This window comes from Schistocerca cancellata, chromosome 6 (assembly GCF_023864275.1).
Source record: "Schistocerca cancellata isolate TAMUIC-IGC-003103 chromosome 6, iqSchCanc2.1, whole genome shotgun sequence".
NCBI classification, from domain to species: domain Eukaryota; kingdom Metazoa; phylum Arthropoda; class Insecta; order Orthoptera; family Acrididae; genus Schistocerca; species Schistocerca cancellata.
The window spans coordinates 663,376,496-663,386,362 of record NC_064631.1 but is presented as its reverse complement, the minus strand read 5'-3'; positions in this window follow the sequence as shown (position 1 = coordinate 663,386,362).

Genomic DNA, 9,867 nt, shown 5'->3' with positions numbered 1-9,867 from the left:
CATGTTGTCTGCCATAGCAACAGCGATTTCATCAACCACCTGTGGTGCACCCGGTCGTCGGCCTCTTCCCGGAGCGACGTCCAGTTCTCCAATTAATTCGAACTTCTTCATCATCCTCCGCTCAGCAGGTGGAAAAAGAGCACCCTTCCCTAATCCTTTCTCGAAGTGCAGCTGCAGCATTACTGCTATTTTGATAATGAGCTTCCCCAATAACTCCCTGTCCTTTTGGCCAAACTCGTGTTGACAGGTCAACAAGTGGACTGTGACTGGTCGGGTGTGTGAGACTGTGAATCATGATGACTGGTCACGGCACATGGTGGCCATAGTTGGAACTGGACGGTGGCGCTGTGACGTATGGAAGTCACACACCCCATACTCTGGACATTAACGCTAGCAAGTTTGGTACTCGTACGGTTAATTAGTTTCCGTGTTATAACATGTTAAATAGGGAAAGTATAATTATAACCACCCGGTATCATCACTTTCGGAGAAACGTCATCCACACATTTCCCAAGACTGCGACAGCCGACAAGTGCGAGAATTATCGCGCAATCAGTTAAACAGCTCACACATCCATGTTTCTGACAATAACATACAGAGTAATGGAAAAGAAAATTGTTGGTAGGTTAGACGACGATCACTTTGGCTTTAGGAAAAGTAAGGTCACCAGGGAGGCAGTTCTGACGTTGCCGCTGTTAACGGAAGCATGACTAAAGTAAAATCAAGACACGTTTATTCGGTTTGTCGATCTGCAGGAAGCGTTCGAGAGTGTCAAATGGAGCAAGATGTTAGAAATTCTGAGAATACGTGGGGTAAACTAGACGTATAGGCGGGTAATATACAATATGTACGTTAACCAAGAGGGAATAGTATGAGTGGAAGACGAAGAACTAAATCGTCGGACTAAAAAGGGTGTAAGACAGGGACGTAGCCCGTCGACCCTGCTGTTCGGCCTATACGTCCAGAAACAATGGCGGAAATAAAAGAGACGTTCAAGAGTGGGATTACGGCCCACCAACCAGGAGTGATATTCTAAGGTGCCATTTGGTTTGGTTGTCATCCGCGGCACTTTTCTAGAACAGCGCTACGTTGTCGACATTATATGTCTTGTTTTCTTGCCCACCGTGCCAAGCCATTCAGAGCTTATATTTCAGCAAGATAACGACTGACTGCATACGGCGAGGTTTTCTAGAGCTTGTCTTCGTGGAAAGAGAATTAAAAAAAAGACGCTTCCTTAGGCCATCGTGTGTTTCGTTAACGAAAACATACTGAACTTTATTTACGAGCTACGAGCTGCCATCGCTCATCTCATCGCAGTGACATATTACAATCTCTCGTTCATGCAGGAAACTTATCAGCAGAGCTTAGCCGTCCTCGCTCTGTCTTTGTACAAAACTGGGACTCTGATAAACATATTCGTAATGCGTTTCAACATCCACGCCCTATGTCTCAAGAAGAGGCAGATCAAACGGAGAATTGCAAGAGGATAGTCTTTCTATCCTATGCTCGTGGCGTGTCCTTTAAGATCGGCATGCTGTTCGAGTCAACATCAAATAAAATTGGTCTTCCGCCTTCCGGCGCGAGGACAAACGATGTTTGGCTGTGTTGAAGACAGCCTACATATAAGGAGACCAGGGATGTATAAAATCCCGTGCCAATGTCGCAGTGTTAAAGACAGATGCTATGAACATTGACGTCACACCAGATTAGGTCTGCCAGAAAATTCTGCTGTTGCTGAGCACTGTCTTGACACGGGACATAGCAAGAACTATGGAGACCCCTACGTCAGCTTCCACGTGTTTGGACTTAATCATTAACGAAGCAGCCAAATAGGTTGAGAGGTGGCATTAGCCCCCTCTCATATTTCTATCTTACGATTTTGCGCTCTAATTGCATGCAGTGAAAAGTGGCTATTCCTTCACACGCGGACTTCCCACGCAGCGTCTCTCGTCACCCGGGTGGTCCGGTGACAGGCAGGCACTGCTGATCTGGAAAGCGTTAAGCCGACAGGTGTGAGGAAGTCGAGTGAATGCTTTGCAGACGCTGACATTGTCAAAAGACACGCCCGGAGGGGTCTGAAGTAACGGCTGGGCTAGAGGTTCCATTACTTCGCAGAAACTTAGCGAAAACACTTTCTGGCGGGCTACCAGCGAGGCGTGGGAATGACTTGTGTACCCAGGCAGTTGTGGCGGGAAAATTCCCGCGCTTTCTGCAAAATAGTAACTGTGGTTGGCTTGCTCAGGGCATAGCTCCGTGACGTAGCAAAATCAGAGCAGAAATTGGCGCCAAGAATCTCCATTGGTGGAATGGTAGTGATCCGGCAATAGAGTGGAATTTTCCGCCGGTTTTCGAGTTGCTGATTGGAACGTTTAACCACGGCCACTGTCGTGGGGGCGGGAATGTTGTGTGTTCGGCCTGTACGGGTGCTCTAGGCAGTCGGCTCTCGCCTTTCGGTCGAGGACGTCGAATCAACCAGCCATCGCCTCCGGTACGCCAGATCGTGTTCTGGCAGTTAAGAAGACAGTTTGGTAATGTATGTCCGCAGCACCGGCAGATAGGGATTTTCCTAGGTGATAATCAGAGCTCAGCACAGCGCGCCTGTTCGTCTTTTTCTAACTTTGTTCTGTCTTGAGTAGCAGCAATTAATGTTGGGTTAGCTGTGTGTCTCTCTTAAGATTTGGGTGGCAAGGAATTGGCTCCACATACCACTTCGTCTTAAACCTCACAATCTAGTTTAGGGACAACTTCACCTTCATAGCGTTTGTTTGAGTATCCAATTTGAGCCAATTTGATGTATTGTAAATGTTTCATGTGTTTTTGTTTATTATTTTGTGTTTAGTCTTAATAAATCATATTGTTATTTTGGACAGAACTTTCATTCTGTTAATCGGTACAGCAACCCATCATTTCTCACTACGTTAATGAAACCTTCCTTTATTTAACTTATTTATCAAATTAAATTATTGCAGGTGCCAAACTCTTTTCTACTCCACTTGCAGGGTTGATTACAGTCAGTTCGCGTATATTTTTTAATCCATGTGCAACAGCAAAAGTCGGAGTTAGAATAGGGGGGGGGGGGGAGCTTAGAGCATCATTTACATATGGAGATTCTAGAAGAATTTAGTGTTAAATACACTGCTTGCCCCGGCACCTCGCAAGGTATAAGTAACGACCGGATTAACAGATACACTACATTTCAACTCAGCAAGGCTGGGAACCAGCATTGGCAGTACTAAGGCATCGTGGACGAACGAAGGAGAGTCTACTCAGAGGGGAAATTGGGAGTCCGCACACTTAAACTGGCCGCGAGCACTTTGACCGCGCGTCCGGCCGCGATGGCCGAGCGGTTCTAGGCGCTTCCGTTCAGAACCGCGCGACTGCTACGGTCGCAGGTTCGAATCCTGCCTCGGGCGTGGATGTGTGTACTGTCCTTAGGTTAGTTAGGTTTAAGTAGTTCTATGTTCTAGGGGACAGATGACCTCAGATGTTAAGTCCCATAGTGCTCAGAGCAATTTGAACCATTCTGCCCGCGCGCCGGGACGTGATCTGCGTCCGCCTTTTCCCCGTATCGCGCGGTCGAAGCTAGTGACCCGTTTCTCCGACAGGGGTCCTTGGATGTCTCTGTGCTCTGTGATTCATCTACGATCACGTTATAGCCCCACCTCTTCGCACGTACGCTTTCCTAGCGAGTCAGCGCATACATTGCCGAGCCACTGCAGCAGCACAACTGTAAACACCCGAAAATGACGAGCAGCTGTCTCCTTGAGATACTGTGCAGCTTCCACAACATTACCCCATGCGGTGTCCGTGGACCAACGAGGTATGCGAATTGTTAGCCGACAGACTACCAGCGTTTACGTTTCAAGTGGCGACTGTAGATGAGTCACGAGACACTTGCTGAGGCACTGTGCTGACTCTGTCTGGCCATTGTTCGACGACAGTCCTGAAGCACTACTTGCTGAGGGGAGCCTGTTCGCATTTGGCGGATGTATGTCTATGTCCACTCGGGATCTATTTGTGTGGGATAAGGCTGATGTGTGTCATAGTTCTTGATGCGTTCTCGCTTCCCACGCCCGGGTTCCCGGGTTCGATTCCCGGCGGGGTCAGGCATTTTCTCTGCCTCGTGATGACTGGGTGTTGTGTGATGTCCTTAAGTTAGTCAGGTTTAAGTAGTTCTAAGTTCTAGGGGACTGATGACCATAGATGTTAAGTCCCATAGTTCTCAGAGCCATTTGAACCATAGTTCTTGATGGCTGTGCCCTCTTTGGAGCTTAACCTTAACTAAGGGGCGACTGAGACGTAGGCGGCGTGGAGCTTTCCTAAGAAGGCAAGACGCAGCTGGCCTGACTCTAGAAAATTATTACCAAACGAGGTCGTACAGTGGTTAGCACAACGGAATCGTTCTGGGGACGACGGCGACTTTGATTCAGTTTATATTTGCCTTAGTTTAGATAAACCGTTTGAGCCGAATGTCGACATGGTTTGGCAAATTTGAAATTTGTGGTAAGATCTTATGGGGCCAAACTGCAGAGGTCATTGGTCGCTAAGCTTACACACTGCTTAATCTAACTTAAAGTAACTTACGCGAAGGACGAAACACACACCCATGTCCGAGGGAGGACTCGAACCTCCGTCGGGGGAAGCCGCGCGGACCGTGACAAGACGCCTGAGACCGGTCGGCTACCCCGCGCGGCCCCGACACGGTTTCCTTGAAACGGACACGGTCAGCTCTATTCGCTATCCTCCTCAGATGTGAGTTTTTGCTACGATTGTTATGGCCCCGTCGTCGACAGAACGTTAAACCCTAATCTTGCTTTGGTTCAAAATCACTAACCAATCCGTATGTGTGCACTTTCCCTGTCTCCGAAATCCGCGATAGTCATGAACGGTAACTTTACCCTAGTTTTCCTACATCTACATCTACATCTACATATCCTTGCGGAAATTCACAGGTTAAGTGCGTGGCAGACGATTCATCGATCCACTTTCAGACCATGTCTCGACCATTCCGCTCTTGCATAGCACTTGGGAAAAATGAACGCCTAAACCTTACTTTGCGAACTTTGACTTCTCTTATGTTGGTACGAAGGACATTCCTCTCTACATAGGTCGGACTCCACAAAACTTATTCGGATTAGGTAGAGAAAGTTATCGTGCAAAATTCTCACCGCAACGAGAAAGGCCTCTGTTTTAATGACTGCAACCCCAGATTGTATATCACATCAGTGACACTCTCTCCCCTATTTCGCTATAACACAAAACGAGCTGCCCATAATTAAACTTTTTCTGTGTCTTAGACGAACCCTATGTGTTGTAGATCGCACACTACGCAGAAATACTCCACAAGTGTGCAGACAGGAGTAGTGCTGATTCTCTCTTAAATATTTTAGGTAGTTTAGGAACAGTAAACTGACTATGAAACTTCCTTGGATAAAACCAGTAATCAATTCTGTTTTATTCATTGACTTCACGTCAATTACTATGAACTGCAGCCTTTGTGACGGAAAATCACAAATCCAGTTGCACAGCTGCTACGGTATTATAAAGGCTCACAGTTTGATTAGAAGCGATTCGTGACGAACAGTGTCAAAAGGCTTTTGCATATTTGGAAATATGGAATCAATTCGTGATCCCCTGTCGATAGAACTCAATATTTCGTGTGAATAAAAGCTAATTGCGTTTCACAACGACTATACTTTTTGAATCTATGCTATGTGTCAATAGATTGTTTTCTTCGAGGTAATTCATAACGTTCGAAGATCGTATACGTTCCCAAATCCTACTCAGTCGACATGGGTGACATGAGTCTGCACGCTGATGAGCCAAAACATTATGACCACGTGCCTAATAGCTTGTTTCTCCGCCTTTGGAACGAAATACATCACTGATTCTGCGCATTAGGGATCCAACAGTTTGTTGAGATACGTGGCATTAGATGTCTACGCACAGGTCATGTAATTTGCGTAAATAACGGGCCGCTGATTTTCGTAAGCGATGATGGCCCCCGACAGCGATCCACATGGGCTGCAGTGGATTTACATCAAGCGAATTTGGGTCGCCGAGACATCAACGTTAGTTCACCATAATGCTCCTCAAACGCCTGTAGTAGGATTATGACTCCGACACGCGGAGAATTACACTGCTGAAACATCATATTGCGGCCGAAGACATCATACGTCAACGATACAGATGATTCGCTGGTATCGCCGTGTCTTCTGTGGCTACTACAGGTCCCCTGCAAGCACAGGAAAATGTCTCCCATAACATAATACGTTTCCATTGATTGAAGTCGAATCCCAATAGTCCTGTGCCCACTGCAGTCCTGATTGACATTCTCGTTGGATCAACACGTGAAGACTGGGGGTGGTGTGCTGCGCAGCTCCATGTTTACCAATGTACGATGAACGGTGCGCTCTGAAACACTTGTGCGTGCACCAGCATTGTGCTCTCGTAACACCGAAAATGCAGGATGTATGGCACCTAATACTGATATACACTCCTGGAAATTGAAATAAGAACGTGAATTCATTGTCCCAGGAAGGGGAAACTTTATTGACACATTCCTGGGGTCAGATACATCACATGATCACACTGACAGAACCACAGGCACATAGACGCAGGCAACAGAGCATGCACAATGTCGGCACTAGTACAGTGTATATCCACCTTTCGCAGCAATGCAGGCTGCTATTCTCCCATGGAGACGATCGTAGAGATGCTGGATGTAGTCCTGTGGAACGGCTTGCCATGCCATTTCCACCTGGCGCCTCAGTTGGACCAGCGTTCGTGCTGGACGTGCAGACCGCGTGAGACGACGCTTCATCCAGTCCCAAACATGCTCAATGGGGGACAGATCCGGAGATCTTGCTGGCCAGGGTAGTTGACTTACACCTTCTAGAGCACGTTGGGTGGCACGGGATACATGCGGACGTGCATTGTCCTGTTGGAACAGCAAGTTCCCTTGCCGGTCTAGGAATGGTAGAACGATGGGTTCGATGACAGTTTGTGTTGTGTCTAGACAAGAGTCTAGACACAGGGTGAGGTTACCGATAGGCACGCGTACACACACGCCGGCTGGCGTGAGTTCTGGAACAGGATGCTTGATGAATGCTATAGAGAAAAATATGCAGCTCCTTGAATACTTAACTTTAATTCATCCTTGTGGTACATCGCTATTGACGATACAAATGAGACTATCTCCAGATACGGTTAATTACAATCACTGTAAGGCTAATGGCGCCTTGCTAGGTCGTAGCCATGGACTTAGCTGAAGGCTATTCTAACTGTCTCTCGGCAAATGAGAGCAAGGCTTCGTCAGTGTAGTCGCTAGCAAAGTCGTCGTACAACTGGGGCGAGTGATAGTCCGCATCTCTAGACCTGCCATGTGGTGGCGCTAGGTCTGCAAGTACTGACAGTGGCGACACGCGGGTCCGACATGTACTAATGGACCGCGGCCGATTTAAGCTACCACCTAGCAAGTGTGGTGTCTGGCGGTGACACCACAGTTTGGATGTACCGTGCACTATTCAGTGTCCCCACGACGATCACCAGTGGTGTACGGCCAGTGTAGGAGATCGCTCCCCACACCATGATGCCGGGTGTTGGCCCTGTGTGCCTCGGTCGTATGCAGTCCTGATTGTGGCGCTCACCTGCACGGCGCCAAACACGCATACTACCATCATTGGCACCAAGGCAGAAGCGACTCTCATCGCTGAAGACGACACGTCTCCATTCGTCCCTCCATTCACGCCTGTCGCGACACCACTGGAGGCGGGCTGCACGATGTTGGGGCGTGAGCGGAAGACGGCCTAACGGTGTGCGGGACCGTAGCCCAGCTTCATGGAGACGGTTGCGAATGGTCCTCGCCGATACCCCAGGAGCAACAATGTCCCTAATTTGCTGGGAAGTGGCGGTGCGGTCCCCTACGGCACTGCGTAGGATCCTACGGTCTTGGCGTGCATCCGTGCGTCGCTGCGGTCCGGTCCCAGGTCGACGGGCACGTGCACCTTCCGCCGACCACTGGCGACAACATCGATGTACTGTGGAGACCTCACGCCCCACGTGTTGAGCAATTCGGCGGTACGTCCACCCGGCCTCCCGCATGCCCACTATACGCCCTCGCTCAAAGTCCGTCAACTGCACATACGGTTCACGTCCACGCTGTCGCGGCATGCTACCAGTGTTAAAGACTGCGATGGAGCTCCGTATGCCACGGCAAACTGGCTGACACTGACGGCGGCGCTGCACAAATGCTGCGCGGCTAGCGCCATTCGACGGCCAACACCGCGGTTCCTGGTGTGTCCGCTGTGCCGTGCGTGTGATCATTGCTTGTACAGCCCTCTCGCAGTGTCCGGAACAAGTATGGTGGGTCTGACACACCGGTGTCAATGTGTTCTTTTTTCCATTTCCAGGAGTGTATAACTTTTTCTGAATTGTATGTAAATAATTGTAATTTAAATGCTTTCTTTTAATAAGTAAGGACAGTGCTTCACTGTATGTGTACATTTAGGTAGAAGTCTGTTGACGTTTCATTGTACCGGGTGATCAAAAAGTCAGTATAAATTTGGAAACGTAGATAGAGAGGTACAAATTGACACACATGCTTGGAATGACATGAGGTTTTATTAGAACCGAAACAATACAAAAGTTCAAAAAATGTCCGACAGATGGCGCTTCATCTGAATCAGAATAGCAATAATTAGCATAACAAAGTAAGACAAAGCAAAGATGATGTTCTTTACAGGAAATGCTCAATATGTCCACCGTCATTCCTCAACAATAGCTGTTGTCGAGGAATATTGTTGTGAACAGCACTGTAAAGCATGTTCAGAGCTATGGTAAGGCACTGGCGCCGGATGTTGTCTTTCAGCATCCCTAGAGATGTCGGTCGATCACGATACACTTGCGACTTCAGGTAACCCCAAAGCCAATAATCGCACTGACTGAGGTCTGGGGACCTGGGAGGCCAAGCATGACGAAAGTTGCGAGTGAGCAAACTATCATCACCAAACGACGCGCGCAAGGGATCTTACACGCGTCGGGCAATATGGGGTGGAGCGCCATCCTGCATTAACATCGTACGTCCAGCAGGTGTTTATCAGCCAGGCTGGGGATGATGCGATTCTGTAACATATCGGCGTACCTCTCACCCGTCACCGTAGCAGTTACAAAACCAGAATCACGCATTTCCTCGAAGAAAAAAGGCCCGATAACGGTAGCTGTGGTAAATCCAACCCATGCCGTGACTTTCTCGTCGCGCAATGGAGTTTCCACGACATTTCTAGGATTTTCGGTAGCCCAAATTCTGCAGTTTTGGGCGTTGACAGACCCTCGGAGCGTGAAATGAGCTTCGTCGGTCCACAACACGTTACTCAACCAATCGTCATCTTCCGCCATCTTTTGAAACGCCCACATCGCAAATGCCCTCCGCTTCACTGAATCGCCAAGTAACAGTTCATGATGCCGATGGATTTTGTACGGATAGCATCGGAGGGTACGCGTAAGTGCCAACCAAACAGTAGTGTATGGAATGCCGGTGCGACGTGCGACTGCACGAGCGCTGACTTCCCCGTGCATAGACGAACCCGCTACAGTCTCCATTTCTTCCTCAACTGTCTCAGCAGCATTACGCCTTGTGCTCGGTCGGCCACTATGGGGTCTATCCTCTAAACAACCCGTGGCTTCGAACTTCGAAATCATTCTCCCCACAGCTGCATTTGTCCACGGACGTTTACCCGTTCGAATCCCCTTCCTATGGCGATAGGATTGTAACGCTGAACTAGCACATTCCCCATTCTGATAATACAGCTTTACTAAAAGCGCCTTTTCAGGTAACGTCAACATGGTGCGTCTGCTGGCGCATCTGAT